Source organism: Myotis yumanensis, unplaced genomic scaffold, assembly GCF_028538775.1.
Source record: "Myotis yumanensis isolate MYYU_CA2020_CCGP unplaced genomic scaffold, mMyoYum1.0.hap1 SCAF_24, whole genome shotgun sequence".
Taxonomy (NCBI): Eukaryota; Metazoa; Chordata; class Mammalia; order Chiroptera; family Vespertilionidae; genus Myotis; species Myotis yumanensis.
The window spans coordinates 6967252-6982460 of record NW_027223775.1 but is presented as its reverse complement, the minus strand read 5'-3'; the positions used below and the strand labels follow the sequence as shown (position 1 = coordinate 6982460).

The window sequence follows — 15209 nt, the reverse complement described above, 5'->3', positions numbered from 1 at the left end:
TTTAAGAGTGCATTATGAACACAGACCGGTGGTCTTGAAACTTTGAAGATTCTGAAAAATTTATCTTGTGGCTGGTTAAAAACATAAATTATCAGGCTATCAGACTTTGTCTGGAGTTAGGGCTCTGATGATTTGCTTTTATTGAGTTGGAGAAGAACTGGTTTAGGGGTTTATAGTCAGTGTAACCTGTCTTTTGAGTTAAACACTGAATTTCTCTAATCCTGTTCTAAATTTGTTTATTCATTTGTTGTTTTTTTAAGAGAGAGGAAGGAGAAGAGAGAGAAAAAACACACATCTATTTGCTGTTCCCCAAGCCTCACTGGTTCATTCTTGGATGCCTCACTGATTGACTCACTGGCAGTGTTATAATTGAATTCAGCGAGTCAAATAGGATACTCCACAATCAGAGGGTCGAATTTTGAAGTCTTTATTTTAAAAGCCAGTTACAGTGAAGGGCTAAAGCCTCTCCAAACCTGGAGACCCCAAAATGAAATTAAGGTTAAGCTTATAAAGGCAAGAAAGAGGGGGAAAAAAACTCTGGGATGGGTTCTGTGAGACCATATCTCAAGGCCTGGCCTGGCACCAGCCCTGACAATTCCGTCTAGGGTTATGGTTTATGGCCTTTCCAAAATGGGAGCAGTGCTTAAGTAAACAGGTCCTGCAAGATGGACCATTAAGAGGGAGCAGTAACTAGACCATAGTCCAGTAAGAATGCACTTTACATTAGTCACAGACTCAGATCCCCCCTTTCCCAAAAATATCTTAGTCTCCCATTATTCAAGCAAGTGTTCCTGCAGAAGCTAGAAATAGCATGGTGACTTATTTGGTTTAGTTAACTTCTGGAATTAATAGGACAAAGGACCATTTGTGCTCATAGGAAAACCCTAAAAGGCAATTCTTACAAAGTTTATAGGAATAAAATGGAGTACCTATGGTTCAGATAGAGGGCAGGGGACAGGACAGAGTCAGTTCTTTCAAGGTCCATTTTTCAACAGGAGAACCACAACCTTGGTGTATCTGGAAGATGCTCTAACCAACTGAGCTATCTGGCCATGGCCCATTTTTTAAAATTTTAGTTTCAGGGGTGTGGTTCAGGGGATGGCCGACTGCGAACTTCCCATGGTGATGAGCTATGGCTGAATGTCTGGTTTCTAGTGAAGTTAAGGCTGAGAAAGGCGTCCTCATCTCCCCTTAACGTTCACAAACAGATGGACCCCTCCCTTCTTCATAGGCATTCCCGTCAGAAAAGCGGGCAAGGAAACCTGGTTTCCCCAGAGGACTTGTCCTGACCAGCGCCGGATTTTCCGGGGGCCTGCTGAAGAGTATCAGCCTGGAGCCTGGCTCCAAACCCAGAATTACAAAATTACGGGACAGTCTCAGACCAACGGAGGAAAACAGACTAAAGGCCACTGATCAGGCAATTTGATGTCTGGTGTTGACGTCTGGAAGGCAGGGAAATGGTCTCTCCCTAATCCAGTCATCTGTGTGACCCAATACAGCCCAAAAGGGTGAGGGGAAGGGTCTTGGAACCAAGGCAGGCACCCAACAACCAGCTGTGCAGTAAGTGTAGCTGGGGGTCTTCCATGAACAAAGGACCTGCTCCAGAGCCCAATGATCATGGTCTTTTGGAGTGGCAAATGCCCAGTTGCTGGGGCCAGGACCTGCCCCAGTGGTCCACTGCCAGATCATCCCAGGTCTTTGGCACTAACTGAAAGGTTCGGGTTTGGGCCAGGATCTCACAGAATGAACTCAAGGCTCAGTGTAATCAAAATGATATTTATTCCTGTCACCTGGGTGCAGGTGGTCTGAATTGGCCCCAGGAGTGAATTGGGGAGGGAGCAGGCTTTTTATGCACCCAGGGAGAGCTGCAGATAGGGGCGTCGGCTTGACCCAGGTATCAGGACTGTGCCTTCCTCATACTGCCCCCTCATAGTTTTACGACCTTGCCCTTTATTCTTCTGCAGGCGCCAGACGTCCTTTCTTGGGGGGCTGTGCAGGGGTGATGGTCTTCAGGAATTTCTGTAAAATAACCACTCAAGCGTAGCGTGTTTGTGCAGGCTTAGGCTCACAGAACAAGCTTTCCCTTTGACATTCGTTAGATTTTGTAAGGCTCCAGCCTTGTGTTCTTTAGTTAACCCTTTCACATTCAAAGTGTGTATACATTGTTTTCTGACATCTTGTACATAATCAGCAAAACAATACATGATTATTTCCCTGTGTCATATAATTTATTATCAGATTTTAAAACAGTAGTTCTCAGATTGGGTGTTCTCATGGGGCATCGAGAAATGTGTGGAGACATTTTTGGTTTAATTGGTTCATGATTTAATGGGGAGTTGCCTACCAGCGTTTAGACAGCAGAGGTGCTACTCAACATCTTACAGTGCATAGAACCACCTTCCTTTCCCTAATCTATCAGAGTTACCTATTACATAGTTCAGAATATTAACAGTGCTGATCCCTAGCTGGTTTGGTCAGTGGATAGAGTATTTGTAAGATTGGAATCGCTCAAGGAAATAGGCAGACTCAGCGAGCAAGAGGGGAGTTTATTAGAGGCTGCAAGGGGAGGAGGCTGCAGACTGGGCTTTGGCTGATTAGATGGAGTTTGTTGTCCTTTAGATTGATTATTGCTGGCTGTTGAGGCTGTGGGCTTTACACGGCCTTTGTTATCGTTGGCCTGCTCTCACCTGTGGCTGCCTCCTGTTAATGCTGGGTGACTGTTGGCTGTTCCACAACACGAGACTGGGGCCACTTTCTTGTTCAGGACTTTCTAGTCTGCCTGAGCCAAATGCCCTCTGCTGGCCTGTCAGCCTTGGCCTTCAGAATGAAGTGTCCCGGATTCCATTCCAGTCAAGGGCACTTGCCTGGATTGCAGGCTTTATCCCCATGCAGGAGGCAGCTGATCAATAATTCTCTCTCATCATTGATTTTTCTATCTCACTTCCACGCTGAAATCAATAAAAATATATTTAAAAAAAACAAAGGAAGCAGTGCTGAGATTGGAATGTCATGCAAAATTATTGTTATATTATTATTTCTCTTCTTGTTGGACTTTTGCTTGAGGATTATTAAAGTTGTTGCCTTCTGGAGTTGGAGGGAGAGGGATTCAGTGTTATAGAAGGCTAAGTAATAATGACCACAAATATATTCCTTACCTGTTATGAGAAAATATTATTACCTGAGCCATATAAATATCAGCTATATGAAATTGAATTGGTCTTATTAGAAGAGTGCGATAAACCCTGGATTTTTTTCAGACCTTGATTTAATGGACTTAAGATATAGCGGACAAGTGCCTAACCAGTTTGGCTCAGTGGATAGAGCATCGGCCTGGGGACTGAAGGGTCCCAGGTTCGATTCCGATTAAGGGCATGTACCTTGGTTTCGAGCACGTCCCCAGTGGGGAGTGTGCAGGAGGCAGCTGATCGATGTTTCTGACTCTCTATCCCTCTTCCTTCCTCTCTGTAAAAAATCAATAAAGTATATTTTAAAAAAAAGATATAGCAGACAAAATTTTCAGTCTCTGTCATATGTGAAAATTAACACCTTGTTAATTTTAAATTGTTTTTAACCAAAATTTGCTTATAAATAAATTGACAGGTTACTTTTTTGTTATGAATTCACTCATTCTAAACAAATTTTAGCAAATAGGACATGTATTGGAAAAACCATTGTATAATTTCACCAACATAAATATTACTATCTACAACTATTAGTCAACATATTTTTAATTTTTTAAAAATATGCCTTTTTTTTTTAAATTTCAGAGAGGAAGGGAGAGGGAGGGAGAGACAGAAATGTCAGTGATCAAAGAGAATCACTGGTCAGCTGCCTCCTGCGTGCCCCATAATGGGGATCGACCCCACAACCCAGGCAATATGCTCTGACTGGGAATCAAACTTTGACTTTCTAGTTCGTAGGTTGAACACTCAACAACTGAGCCATATATAGTCTACATAATAAATCCAAGAATCACGGCTCGTAAATAATTTTTCAGCTAATGATTACTGATAGGATTTTGGCCTATGATGTGGACTGTGAAAGAATCCCACTAAAAGAACAGATGAAAGAGGGAGTTTACTTTCCAAGAGAGGAAAGGGCCTATGCATTGCTAATCAATACAGGACAAGCAACAAAAAGTGTCTTGTATATTTATTTATTCATTCATTTATTTATTTTGGGATTTTGTTTTGTATTTTCCTTTTGTTAATCTTCACCCGAGAATATTTTTTCCATTGATTTTTAGGGGGGGGGGCGGGAGCGGAGAGATGAAAGAGACACATCAATTGGTTGCTTCCTGCACACATCCTGACTGGGGTCAGTGATCAAGCCTGCAACTAAGATATGTGCCCTTGACTGGAATTGAACCTGAAACACTTCAGTCCTTGGGTTAACACTGTAACCACTGAGCAGTACTGACTATGGCATGGCTTCTACTTTTACAGAATAATGGCTGCTGTTGGTAGGTGACATGGAAGAGAAGTGCATTTGGGGCTGAAGTTGAGTAGATACCAGGGCCTATCTTGAAACGTTATAATTTGTTTTCAAGGAGACAGTTTAGCAGATGTCCTAGGGATATTGATATTTTTCCCAAGCCTGTAAAACCTGCTTAGAGTAAAAGTTAGGAAGACTTCAAAAGCAAAAAAAACCCCAAACACCCTTTAATTTGAAGGGGAGGGTGGAAGGAAACTTTCTACTAACTAGAGAATCCTTGGTGCCAAGGAGTTGTGAAAATAGCAGGGAGGAGGGGGAATACAAGCTAGGGGTCCTCAAACTACGGCCCGAGGGCCACATGTGGCCCACCGAAAACATTTATCCAGCCTGCCGGGTGTTTTTGCCGCTGCTGTGTGCATAGGAATTTGTTCATAGTTTTTTTTTTAAACTATAGTCCGGCCCTCCAACGGTCTGAGGGACAGTGAACTGGCACCCTGTTTAAAAAGTTTGAGGACCCCTGATGTAGACTTTAGAGTAGCTTATCTTGTCCTGCAGTGTGAGAAGCTGTTTGAATCAGGAGCTAATAGTCTTGGAGTTTAATTACCAAGTGCTTCTCATAAATTGTGGAAGGCTATAGCAAAGAAAAGAAAGGCCTTTTTTCTGTTACTACATTCCCTCCTCTAAGGTTCAACATTGCTGAAAGTTCGTCTTCTATAACTGCTTCAGGCTGGTGTTCAAGGTCATAGCGATTCTCCCACCTGTGAGTCCGAAGGATAGTCACCTAGGGAAAGAGGATTGTGATAAACAGTTCTGAAGGCTAGTGCTCTGGCAGGAGGGTGGCTATGCTGGAAGGTTACATTAATGTTCACTTATTACATTATTTACCTGTAGTAGGTTTTTTGTTTCTTGAAGAGCAGTGTGAGGTCCTCAATAGGTTCACAAGAGTAGGTTTCAGATTGTGGTTCTTGTGGGGGCTTATAAAAAATAGGTTTAATTAGAGATAAACAAAGAGGTACTTAATAAGGTCATAGGCATATATCCAATGAAAATTCAAAGAAGAACACAAAGGTTAATCAATATAGCAAATAATAAGCCAATTTAGATTTCTAAATGTAAAGCTTTTGCTGGACAGATAGATTGTCTGTAGGTAGAATATCTTTGGTGATGTTATCAGTTTCTGAGGTTTCTATCCTATATAGTCCTATCTAATAAAAGACAAAAAGGGTAATTAACCGTATCTCCGCTACGCTTCCCATTGGCTAATCAGGGTGATATGCAAATTAACTGCCAAGAAAGATGGTGGTTAATTTGCATATGTAGGCACCAAGCGATGGAACGAAGCCGGCTGGCAATGAGAGGACTGTGCCCTCTCATCAGTCCAAGGCTTGAACCTGTCCAAAACACTGTAGCGGCTCCCCACAATAAAGTTTTAATTCTGTTTCTTTGTTACTGATGCTGTGGTCCCACCCCATAACAAAGAAACAATTTCTGGAGGATGGGGCCCAGGAATCAGGATTTTAAAAAGATTCCCAGGTGATTCTAATGTGCAGCCAAGGTTGAGAACCAATGCTATAGATAATATTAAAAATATATCTAAACGTGCAATTCTTTGTCCAAAAAAATGAGCATGTTCAAAAATTAAATGAAGAAAATTTGGATATACTCAATGGAGATTTTCACACATATTTGAGTGATGATTCCATTAATTCCACAGATGATGCTGAAAAGGAAAATTTTCCCATCGAATTTTTCTTAATAGTATTACTCCTTCGGGAATGCCGTGTCATAAATTAAAATTGAAAGTGGGTGCAATAATCATGCTATTAAGAAATCTCAGTAGTAAATGGGGTCTTTGTAATGGCACCAGATTTATTATCAAAAGATTACGACCTAACATTATCGAAGCTGAAGTATTAACAGGATCTGCAGAGGAAGAGGCTGTTCTGATCCCAAGAATTAATTTGTCCCCATCTGACACTGGCCTCCCATTTAAATTGATTCCACAATGGTTTCCCGTGATGCCAGCATTTGTGATGACTATTGATAAATCACAAGGACAAACTCTAGACAAAGTAGGCATATTCCTACCTGAACCCGTTTTTGCACATGGTCAGTTATATGTTGCTATCTCTCCAGTTTGAAGAGCATGTGATGTTACAGTTAAAGTTCTAAGTACTTCATCACAAGGGAAATTAGTCAAGCACATTCCCTCTTAATGTGGTGTACAGGGAGATATTATAATAAGTTTAATCACTTTATCAGTCATTGTTTGCATCACTTGTTTTTATATCATGTTTTTGTTGTTTTCATATCGTGTTTTTGTCGTTTTTATATCATGCCTCTGTTGTTGTTATATCCTTTTGTTACTGTTTATTAATAAATTTATATATTATTTTCATACACATTTTACTAATTTCCTTTCATCTCTCACACTTCTATTGTAGAGAAAGGGCAAATAGCAATATTAAAATATCTCTGCTAATTAATTCCCTTTTTAAAAAATATATATTTTATTGATTTTTTATAGAGAGGAAGGGAGAGGGATAGAGAGATAGAAACATTGATGAGAGAGAAACATCGATCAGCAGCCTCCTGCACACTTCCCACTGGGGATGTGCCCACAACCAAGGTACATGCCCTTGACCAGAATCGAACCCAGGACCCTTGAGTCCGCAGGCCGATCCTCTAGCCACTGAGCCAAACTGGTTAGGGCAATTAATTCCCTTTTAATGTGCATGAATTTCGTGCATCGGGCTACTAGTCTATAATAATAAAAGCATAATATGCAAATTGACCGAACGGCTGAACAGCAGAATGACCATTGGACAACCACACTATGACACCCACTGGTACTAGGCCAGCCAAGGCAGGTGTGATGCGATTGGTTGTGGGCCCAGCCAGTGCCCCACTAAGGGAGGCCAAGCCACTGGCCAGTGGGGCAATCAATCAGGGGGCACCATGATCACCCCAGAGTGGGAGGCGCAGGCTACCTGGCTGGCAGTGCTACAGCAGGTAACCTGAGCCTCCCTCTGCAGGGGTGATCCATTGTAGAGCCCTGGCCAGGTGGGCAGGGCCTACCTCTTTGTGGCAATTGATTGCAGGGCTCCCGGACTGTGAGAGGGTGCAGGCCGGACTGAGGGGACCGCCCCCTCCCCCACCCCCTGAGTGCATGAATTTCATGCACCAGGCCTCTAGTGAAGATACAATTTATCAAGTTGTTCTAGGGAAATAAAAACAAGCTTCCTATATCTGGAAGACAGATTTCTTAAATATTAACAGTATTTTGAACAAAGTCATAAGAATAATAATCATTCTCAGTTTATTTAGTCCTATATAATCAATTTTAAAAATATATATATTTTATTGATTTTTTACAGAGAGGAAGATAGAGGGAAAGAGAGTTAGAAACATCCATGAGAGAGAAACATTGATCAGCTGCCTCCTGCACACTACCCACTGGGAATGTGCCCGCAACCAAGGTACATGCCCTTGACTGGAATCGAACCTGGGACTCTTCAGTCCACAGGCCAACGCTCTAGCCACTGAGCCAAACTGGTCAGGGCTATAATCAGTTTTTTGTTTGTCCTGATTATTCACCAATACCTTCACGAATGTAGCCATTCCTTAGATTTTTATAAATCTTTAAAGAAATGACTTGCTGCCCTAACACATTTGGCTCAGTGAATAGAGCGTCTGCCTGTGGACTGGAGGGTCCCAGGTTCGATTCCGGTCAAGGGGGCATGTACCTTGGTTGTGGGCACATCCCCAGTAGGGGGTGTGCAGGAGGCAGCTGATCGATATCTCTCTCCCATGGATGTTTCTAGCTCTCTACCCCTCTCCCTCTCTGTAAAAAAATCAAAATATAATTTAAAAAAAAAAAGAAATGACCTGTTTAGAAACCTGTAATTTAGAGTAAGTCAGAGTCCTTTACATGAATTTTTCCGAAGACTTAACTAATATATTTGTAAATGTACTAGAATAAAACAATGTCTATCTATAAATGACAAAACTTAAAACTTGTTTATAGACTTGATCATAAAACAGTTGACAAAGAATCTTGCTTTTTTGTAAGATATAACATTTAAAGATAACGTCTTGATAAATAATAATTATTATGAAATGATAGAAAACTTATATTCTTAGATTCAATATATATAGACTTTAATAAATAAACAATATGCAAGATTTTAAAATGCTATACATGGCTTATTGGAAATGTGCATTGAGTAGTAGAAACAATTCATAAGTGCCCCAATGTATGGATCACAAACATCTGAAGTACTACTGCCAGATGCCTTCCATTAGGAACTACTATTCTAGACTTGTCAGAAGTCACTGGCAGAATATGTTACTCTTTACAGTTTCTGTTTGAACTTGGCTCTGAATCTTTGCAAGTTCCTTTATAGAGCAGACTGAAATTTCCAGAACATCCATTGTAATACAGAGATATGTATACAATTAAACAAGGTTGTTATTATCAATTCTTTTTAAAATGTATCTTTATTGTTGAGAAAGTATTACAGATGTTCTTTTTGTGTGTTTTTTTCCATTGACCCCCTCCACCCTCCACCCTCCACCTTCCATCCTGCACCCACTTCTCCCAGGCCTTCATCACACTATTGTCTGTGTCAATGGGCTATGCATATCCTATGTAATAAAAATGTAATGTGCAAATGGTCGTTACGCATTTGCATAATGATTGACCACGTTATGACCGGGTCAGCAATCAGTAGGAGGGTGGAGCAGTGAGCTACAAGTGGGCGGCGGAGAGCTACAGGAGGGGCAGGGCAGCAAGCAAGCAGGAGGGGCAGGGCATCGAGCTATGAGGGAGGTGCGGGGGAGCTACAGGAGGGCGGGGCAGTGGGTGGAGACCTGCAGGAGGGCAGCATTGAGCTACTGGCACATGGATTCGTGTGCTGGGCTGCTAGTCTATAATCTATAATCTACACTAATAAAAGACAAAGATGCTGATTGACCGTACCTTCGCTATGCCCATCAGCCAATCAGAAGAATATGCAAATTAACCCAACAAAGATGGCTGTTAAATTTGCATACTGCAGGCAGGGCGGGACAGCGCAATCCGCTGCCCACCATCCGCCATCCAGGCCTGCTGTGTGCGACCCGGGGCGACGGGGTGGGGCAGCGACATCCGCTGCCCGGCCCACCACCAGGGCGGCGAGACCCAGTGCAGGATCTGGGCCTGCCTCTCCGTCAAATATACTGGGGAGGTGCTGCAGGCACCGCGGGATCGAGCCCTCCATCTGCCACCCAGGGAACAGGCCTCAACCAGCAGGTGGTTATCTCCTGATGGGGTCCCAGACTGTGAGAGGGCACAGGTTGGGCTGAGGGACACTCCCCTCCTGCCAGTGCACAAATTTTTGTGCACCGGGCCTTTAATAATTTATAATAATAAAAGCATAATATGATAATTAGACGAGACGTCCTTCCAGACGACCTTCCAGATAAAGCTGGGGCTGCGAGGGAAGCCCGGGTCCCAGGTCCCAGAGGGAAGCTGATGCTGGCAGCCGGGGAAGGAAGGCCTACTCTTGCACAAATTTAGTGCATCGGGCCTCTAGTATGCATATACGATCCTCAGTTAATCACTCCTCACCCCTGACCCCACAACCTCTGCTTTTCCTCTGAAATTCGTTAGTTTGTTCCATGCTTCTATGTCTCTGGATCTATTTTGTTCATTAGATTCCACATAGGAATGAGATCATGTGATACTTATCTTTCTCTGACTTGCATACTTTGCTTGGCATGTTGCTCTTCAGATCCATCCATGCTGTTGGAGTTACCTTTTTTTTTACAGCTGCATAGTATCTTAATGTGTAAATATACCACAGCTTTTTTATCCACTCATTTGTGAGCTCTTGGGCTCTTTCCAAATCTTAGCTATTATAAATCACAGTGCTTTGAACAGAGGGGTGCATATTTTCTTTCTGATTGGTGTTTGGGCTTCTTACGATATATTCTCAGAAGTGGGATCACTAGATCAAATGGGAGTTCCATATTTAACTTTTCTGAGGAAACTCCCTACTTTTTTTCCACAGTCGCTGCACCAGTCTGCATTCCCACCAGTAGTGTACTAGGGCTTCCTTTTCTCTACATCCTCGCCAGCACTTGTTATTTGTTGATGGTAGTCATTCCGAAAGGTAACCTCATTGTCATCTTTATTTGTATCTCTTAAATGATCAGTGACCTTCAGCATGTTTTCATAAGTCTATATGCGATTGGTGCCCACTTTGGAAAAGTATCTATATATGTCTTTTGCCCATTTTTTAATTGGATTGCTTGTCTTCCTTTTGATAAGTTGTATGAACTCCTTATATATTTTGGAAATTAAACCCTTAACGGATATATCATTGGCAAATATGTTCTTGCAAGTAGTGGTCTCTCATATCATTTTGTTAATGGTTTCTTTTGCTGTGCAGGAGCTATTATCAATGCTTATTTGACAGAGTTCCCCATGTAATTTTTCAGGCATATTAAATAGGCCTAATTAGTTTAAAAAATTAGGAGAGAAAATAAATGCTTGGGTTTTTCAGGACTCATTGTAATAACTCGGTCAAAAAGCCCTTTGAAATTTAAACTTTGGAAAGCTCATCAAAAATACTAAATCAAAAGATTATATTGTAAATCTTTTGTAAATCTAGGTAAAATAAATCTAGGTAAAAAAATCTAGGTAGAGTTTTAGAGGAATAACTTTAAAAGATATTAATGAAACCGGTTTTATTTTTAAATATTTTATCTGGACTACAGGATCTTGTTTAATTCTCTGTAAGTCACGAAGGTATTATAGTAGGGCCATCCAGAGGCAGAAAACACGTTATCAATAATATACAAAGAAGTAAAGACTGTATATATGATTCAAATTATATATAATTTTTATATATAATTTTTATAATTTATATAAGATAAGGCATAAGATTTTTCATTTGCTTTTGATGACTTTCAAGAAGGCTAGAAAAGGAGAAAGAAGTTGCCAAATTACCTGTTGAAATTTTCAAGGAATGTGTCAGGGCTGTGAATGAGAGATAGAAACAAAGAAGTCTAGGCTCCAATTTAAGGACTTAAGAAACAGGAGAGCGCCTGGGCGGGACTTTGACTCCCTGAAAAGTTAGAAACTCAAGTGACCTTCGATGTGACAGGACAAGAGTGGGATTGTTAGAAATACTAGGAGAGAAGGAGTCTTTGGACGTCATGGATAACCAGGTCCTGACTCATTGGACCCCTTTGCCCAGATGTTGCCTGGGGAGTCAGATTTATATTTCACCTCAGAATTGGTGCATTTTGAGAAAGGACTTATTCTGAAATTGGACAGACAGATTTACCCCACACAGACATGGGCAAGAGAAAGCAATTCTAGGTCCATTAGAGAGAAATTAGGTGGAGGAAGAGGACTGGAGCCTGACCGGGGTTTTTTCATACACACTTAAAACTTTTATAAACTTTAACAATTTTCACAACCTTTTACACGCCTTTGTATAATTTGCATAAGCCTTTTTATTTATTTAGAAATAATCATTGGAATAACTCAATTTTAATCCTTGTCCAGCAAAAATGTGTCTTCATATTTAATCTTTTATTATTAAACCCATACTAGAGGCCTGATGCATGAAATTTGTGCATGGGGTGGGGAGGGTGGGGATGGGGGCCCCTCGCCTGGCCTGTGCCCTCTCACAGTTCGGGGCTCTCGCAGTCCGGGATCTCTGCACCTTATTGAAATGGGAGTGGCTCCTGCCACCACTGCGTCTGTCATCAGCTGTGAGCCCAGCTTCTGGTTGAGCGGCACTGACCACCAGGGAGCAAGCAGCTCCTGTGTTGAGCATCTGTCCTTTGTGGTCAATGTGTATCACAGTGGCCAGTCGTTCTGCTATTCAGTCAATTTGCATATAGGGTTTTATTATATAGGATTAAAGGCCCGGTGCACAAAATTTATGCACGAGCGCAGGCCCTAGGCCTGGCCAGCGATGGAAGTGTGAGCGTCTGGCATGAAAGGGCAGGTCCCAGCTGACTTTTGGCCCCCGGGCAGCACCTGGTCCCCCGCCCCCCCTTATGCCCCCCTCTGCCTGAGTCACGGCACCTGAGGAGATGTGGTAAGTGTGGCCAGATGCCGTGGGCCTCTGGGCCACCCCATGGCACCGCATGGAAGCCGGGCAGGCAGCTGCGCTCACTCCTAGCTGGCTTTGGCAGACCAGCTCCTGCATGAACCCAGGGTGAGCTTGACTGGCCCCTGTAGTCCCAGCAGCTGCAGTGTTGCTCACCCTGAAGCCCATTGGGGCCGGCAGCACCTCCACTGCCGCCCATTGTCAGTGCCTTCTTGCCGATGCCCACCATGTTTTGCACCGTCCCCTGATGGTCAGCATACGTCATAGCGAGCGGTAGAACTTCTGGTTGAACTCCTGATCCAGGGGACAATATGCATATTAGGCTTTTATTGTATATGCTGTCTTCCATTGATTTCAGAGAGGAAGGGAGGGAGAGAGAGAGAGGGATGGAGAGGGAGAGGGAGAGGAGGAGGGGGAGGGAGGGAGGGAGGGAGAGAGAAAGAGAGAGAAACATCAATGATGAGAGAGAATCACGGATTGGCTGTCTCTTGCACGCCCCACACTGGGGATCATGACCACAACCTGGGGATGTGCCATGACAGTGTGTCAAACCTTGACCTCCTGAGTCATAGGTCGATGTTCAACCACTTAGCCATGCCCACCGGGCTCTTGTTCTTATTTTAAAGGAGAGAGAATTAACACCCCAGAGGTTGACTTGCCCAGAACAGCAACGCAGTGGCAGTCGGAGGGAGGGGGACTGGTTCTAAACACGTACTCATGAGGCCTCTGTTTTAATCAGTTCATCCAGTGGGGCATGTGGAAGACACTCTGGCTTTTCAAGCGGCACTTCCTTGAGGCCCTCAGATTCCCTACATTACCCCCTGCCCCTCTACCTGCCATTGGAGCTGAGGAGAGTGAAGGATGGGAAGGGCCACCTGCAGTTCACCTGGGAGGGGATGTGTGAGGGAGAGGGAAGGCCAGAGCTGAGAGCACCACAGACCCCGGGTGGGAGTTAGAGGCAGTGATCTGGATGCTGATCGCCCTGTCCCAGCATCTTAGGAGCATTTCTTTCTCCAGAAGCACTGCAAGCATTGCCTTTGGCCGTGGGACTTGGGGCTGGTCTTGGCCACCCATTCTATTCTGTGGTGCAGGATCCTTTCTGCCCTGGAAACGAGTAGGGGATGGAGTCTGACCACCTGGGCAAGCCCTTTGCATTGGACCCTTGAGCCCTTTGCTGTCACGCATAACCCGGTTCCGGGCACAGCTGATCTGTGTGTCCACAAGGGGGCTTCATTTTCCTAGTTTTCAGTGTTCACTTTCCATAGTACTATACATTCTGTTTTGTTGTTTTTTTGCACCAAAAATAAAACCATTTGCTTGTTTCCAATAAATACCTGTCATCACTGAAGGAACTTCGGGGGTTGGAGGGTGTGGAGGGATTAGAGCAGACTGACGGAAATGATCTGCCTCCTGAACATCAGGTGGGAAGCTGGTCATGAATATTCCACGTCCCTCGTGTGGAGCTCAAACTAAGGTCTGGGTTTTACAGTCAGACCCTCAAAATGGATGGCCCCCTGCCAGCAGCTGCTGGAGATCCTGCCTTTCCAGGGGCTGAGTGGAGCATGGGGCCGCCTCCTCTCTCTCTCCCCTCCCTCCCATCATTCCTCACGCTCTGGCTTCCCTACAGTACACCCCAAAGCTGCCACTGTGGCTGGCAGAGTTTCCACTGTCTCTGCGTTGCCCTCAGGGAGGGTGCTGTCCCTCCTGCTGTCTCCCTGCTTCCTCTTCCCCTCAGTCTGCTCCTGACACAGAAGCCAGCAAGTCCTTACCTACAGCCCCGGTGCCTCCCCCTGCATTCAGGGGATGCCAGGTTCTCATGGGTGCTTGATCTCTGCAGGATGTGCTCCCCAACCCAGCCTTGACCCCCTTCACTCGGCCTCTTGCTCGTCCTGCTGCCCCTCTGCCCAATGCCCTTCTCCAGGCATCCACCTGGCTCTTCTCCATCTGTCCACTTTCAGCAAGCCTCCCTTTGCCTCTCCCTCGCAGAGCCCCTATGTGGCTTCATTCCTATGTTTTCCTGGTGCCTATGCCCTCTAATGGCTGTACCTCACATGTGTCCGAGACTGTTTCCTCCCCGGACCCCCATCCTCTCCTGGCGGAACACACTCTCAGTAGGACAGGGTGGCTGACTCCCTGCTGCTCTGTGAGCACCGGGGCATGCCTAGGACACCGTGGGTGCTCACTCAGTGATAAGGGTTGAATAAGATGCTCAGGCAGCGAATTTAGAAGTAAAGGCCATTGGCAGGCAGGCTTACTTGGAGCCGAGGGCCAGTGAGCTCCTGATAACAGTGCTCAGGGCGGGCAATGGGAGCTGGTTGTTGTTTTCTTGCAAGAAGGCGGGAGGAAGAGTATGAATAGAGCAGTGTGTGTTTTCCCTCAATTACTTAAAAGCTGATGATCTCATTCTATTCTGAAAGCTGTGAATAGAAACCCTTAGATCAGTGGTTCTCAACATTCCTAATGCCGCGACCCTTTAATACAGTTCCTCATGTTGTGGTGACCCACAACCATAAAATTATTTTCATAACTGTAATTTTGCTACTGTTATGAATCGTGATATAAACATGCAGGATGTATTTTCATTGTTATAAATTGAACATAATTAAAACATAGTGATTAATCACAAAAACAATATGTAATTATATATGTGTTTTCCAATGGTCT

At 43.9% G+C, this 15209-nt stretch overlaps 1 protein-coding gene across 3 annotated transcripts in view; it reads left to right on the top strand.

Moving 5' to 3' along the window:
* The window catches only part of LOC139000635 (ubiquitin carboxyl-terminal hydrolase 9X), a 272439-nt gene that overhangs the window by 10226 nt on the left and 247004 nt on the right, over nucleotides 1–15209 (top strand). The window lies entirely within an intron of this gene.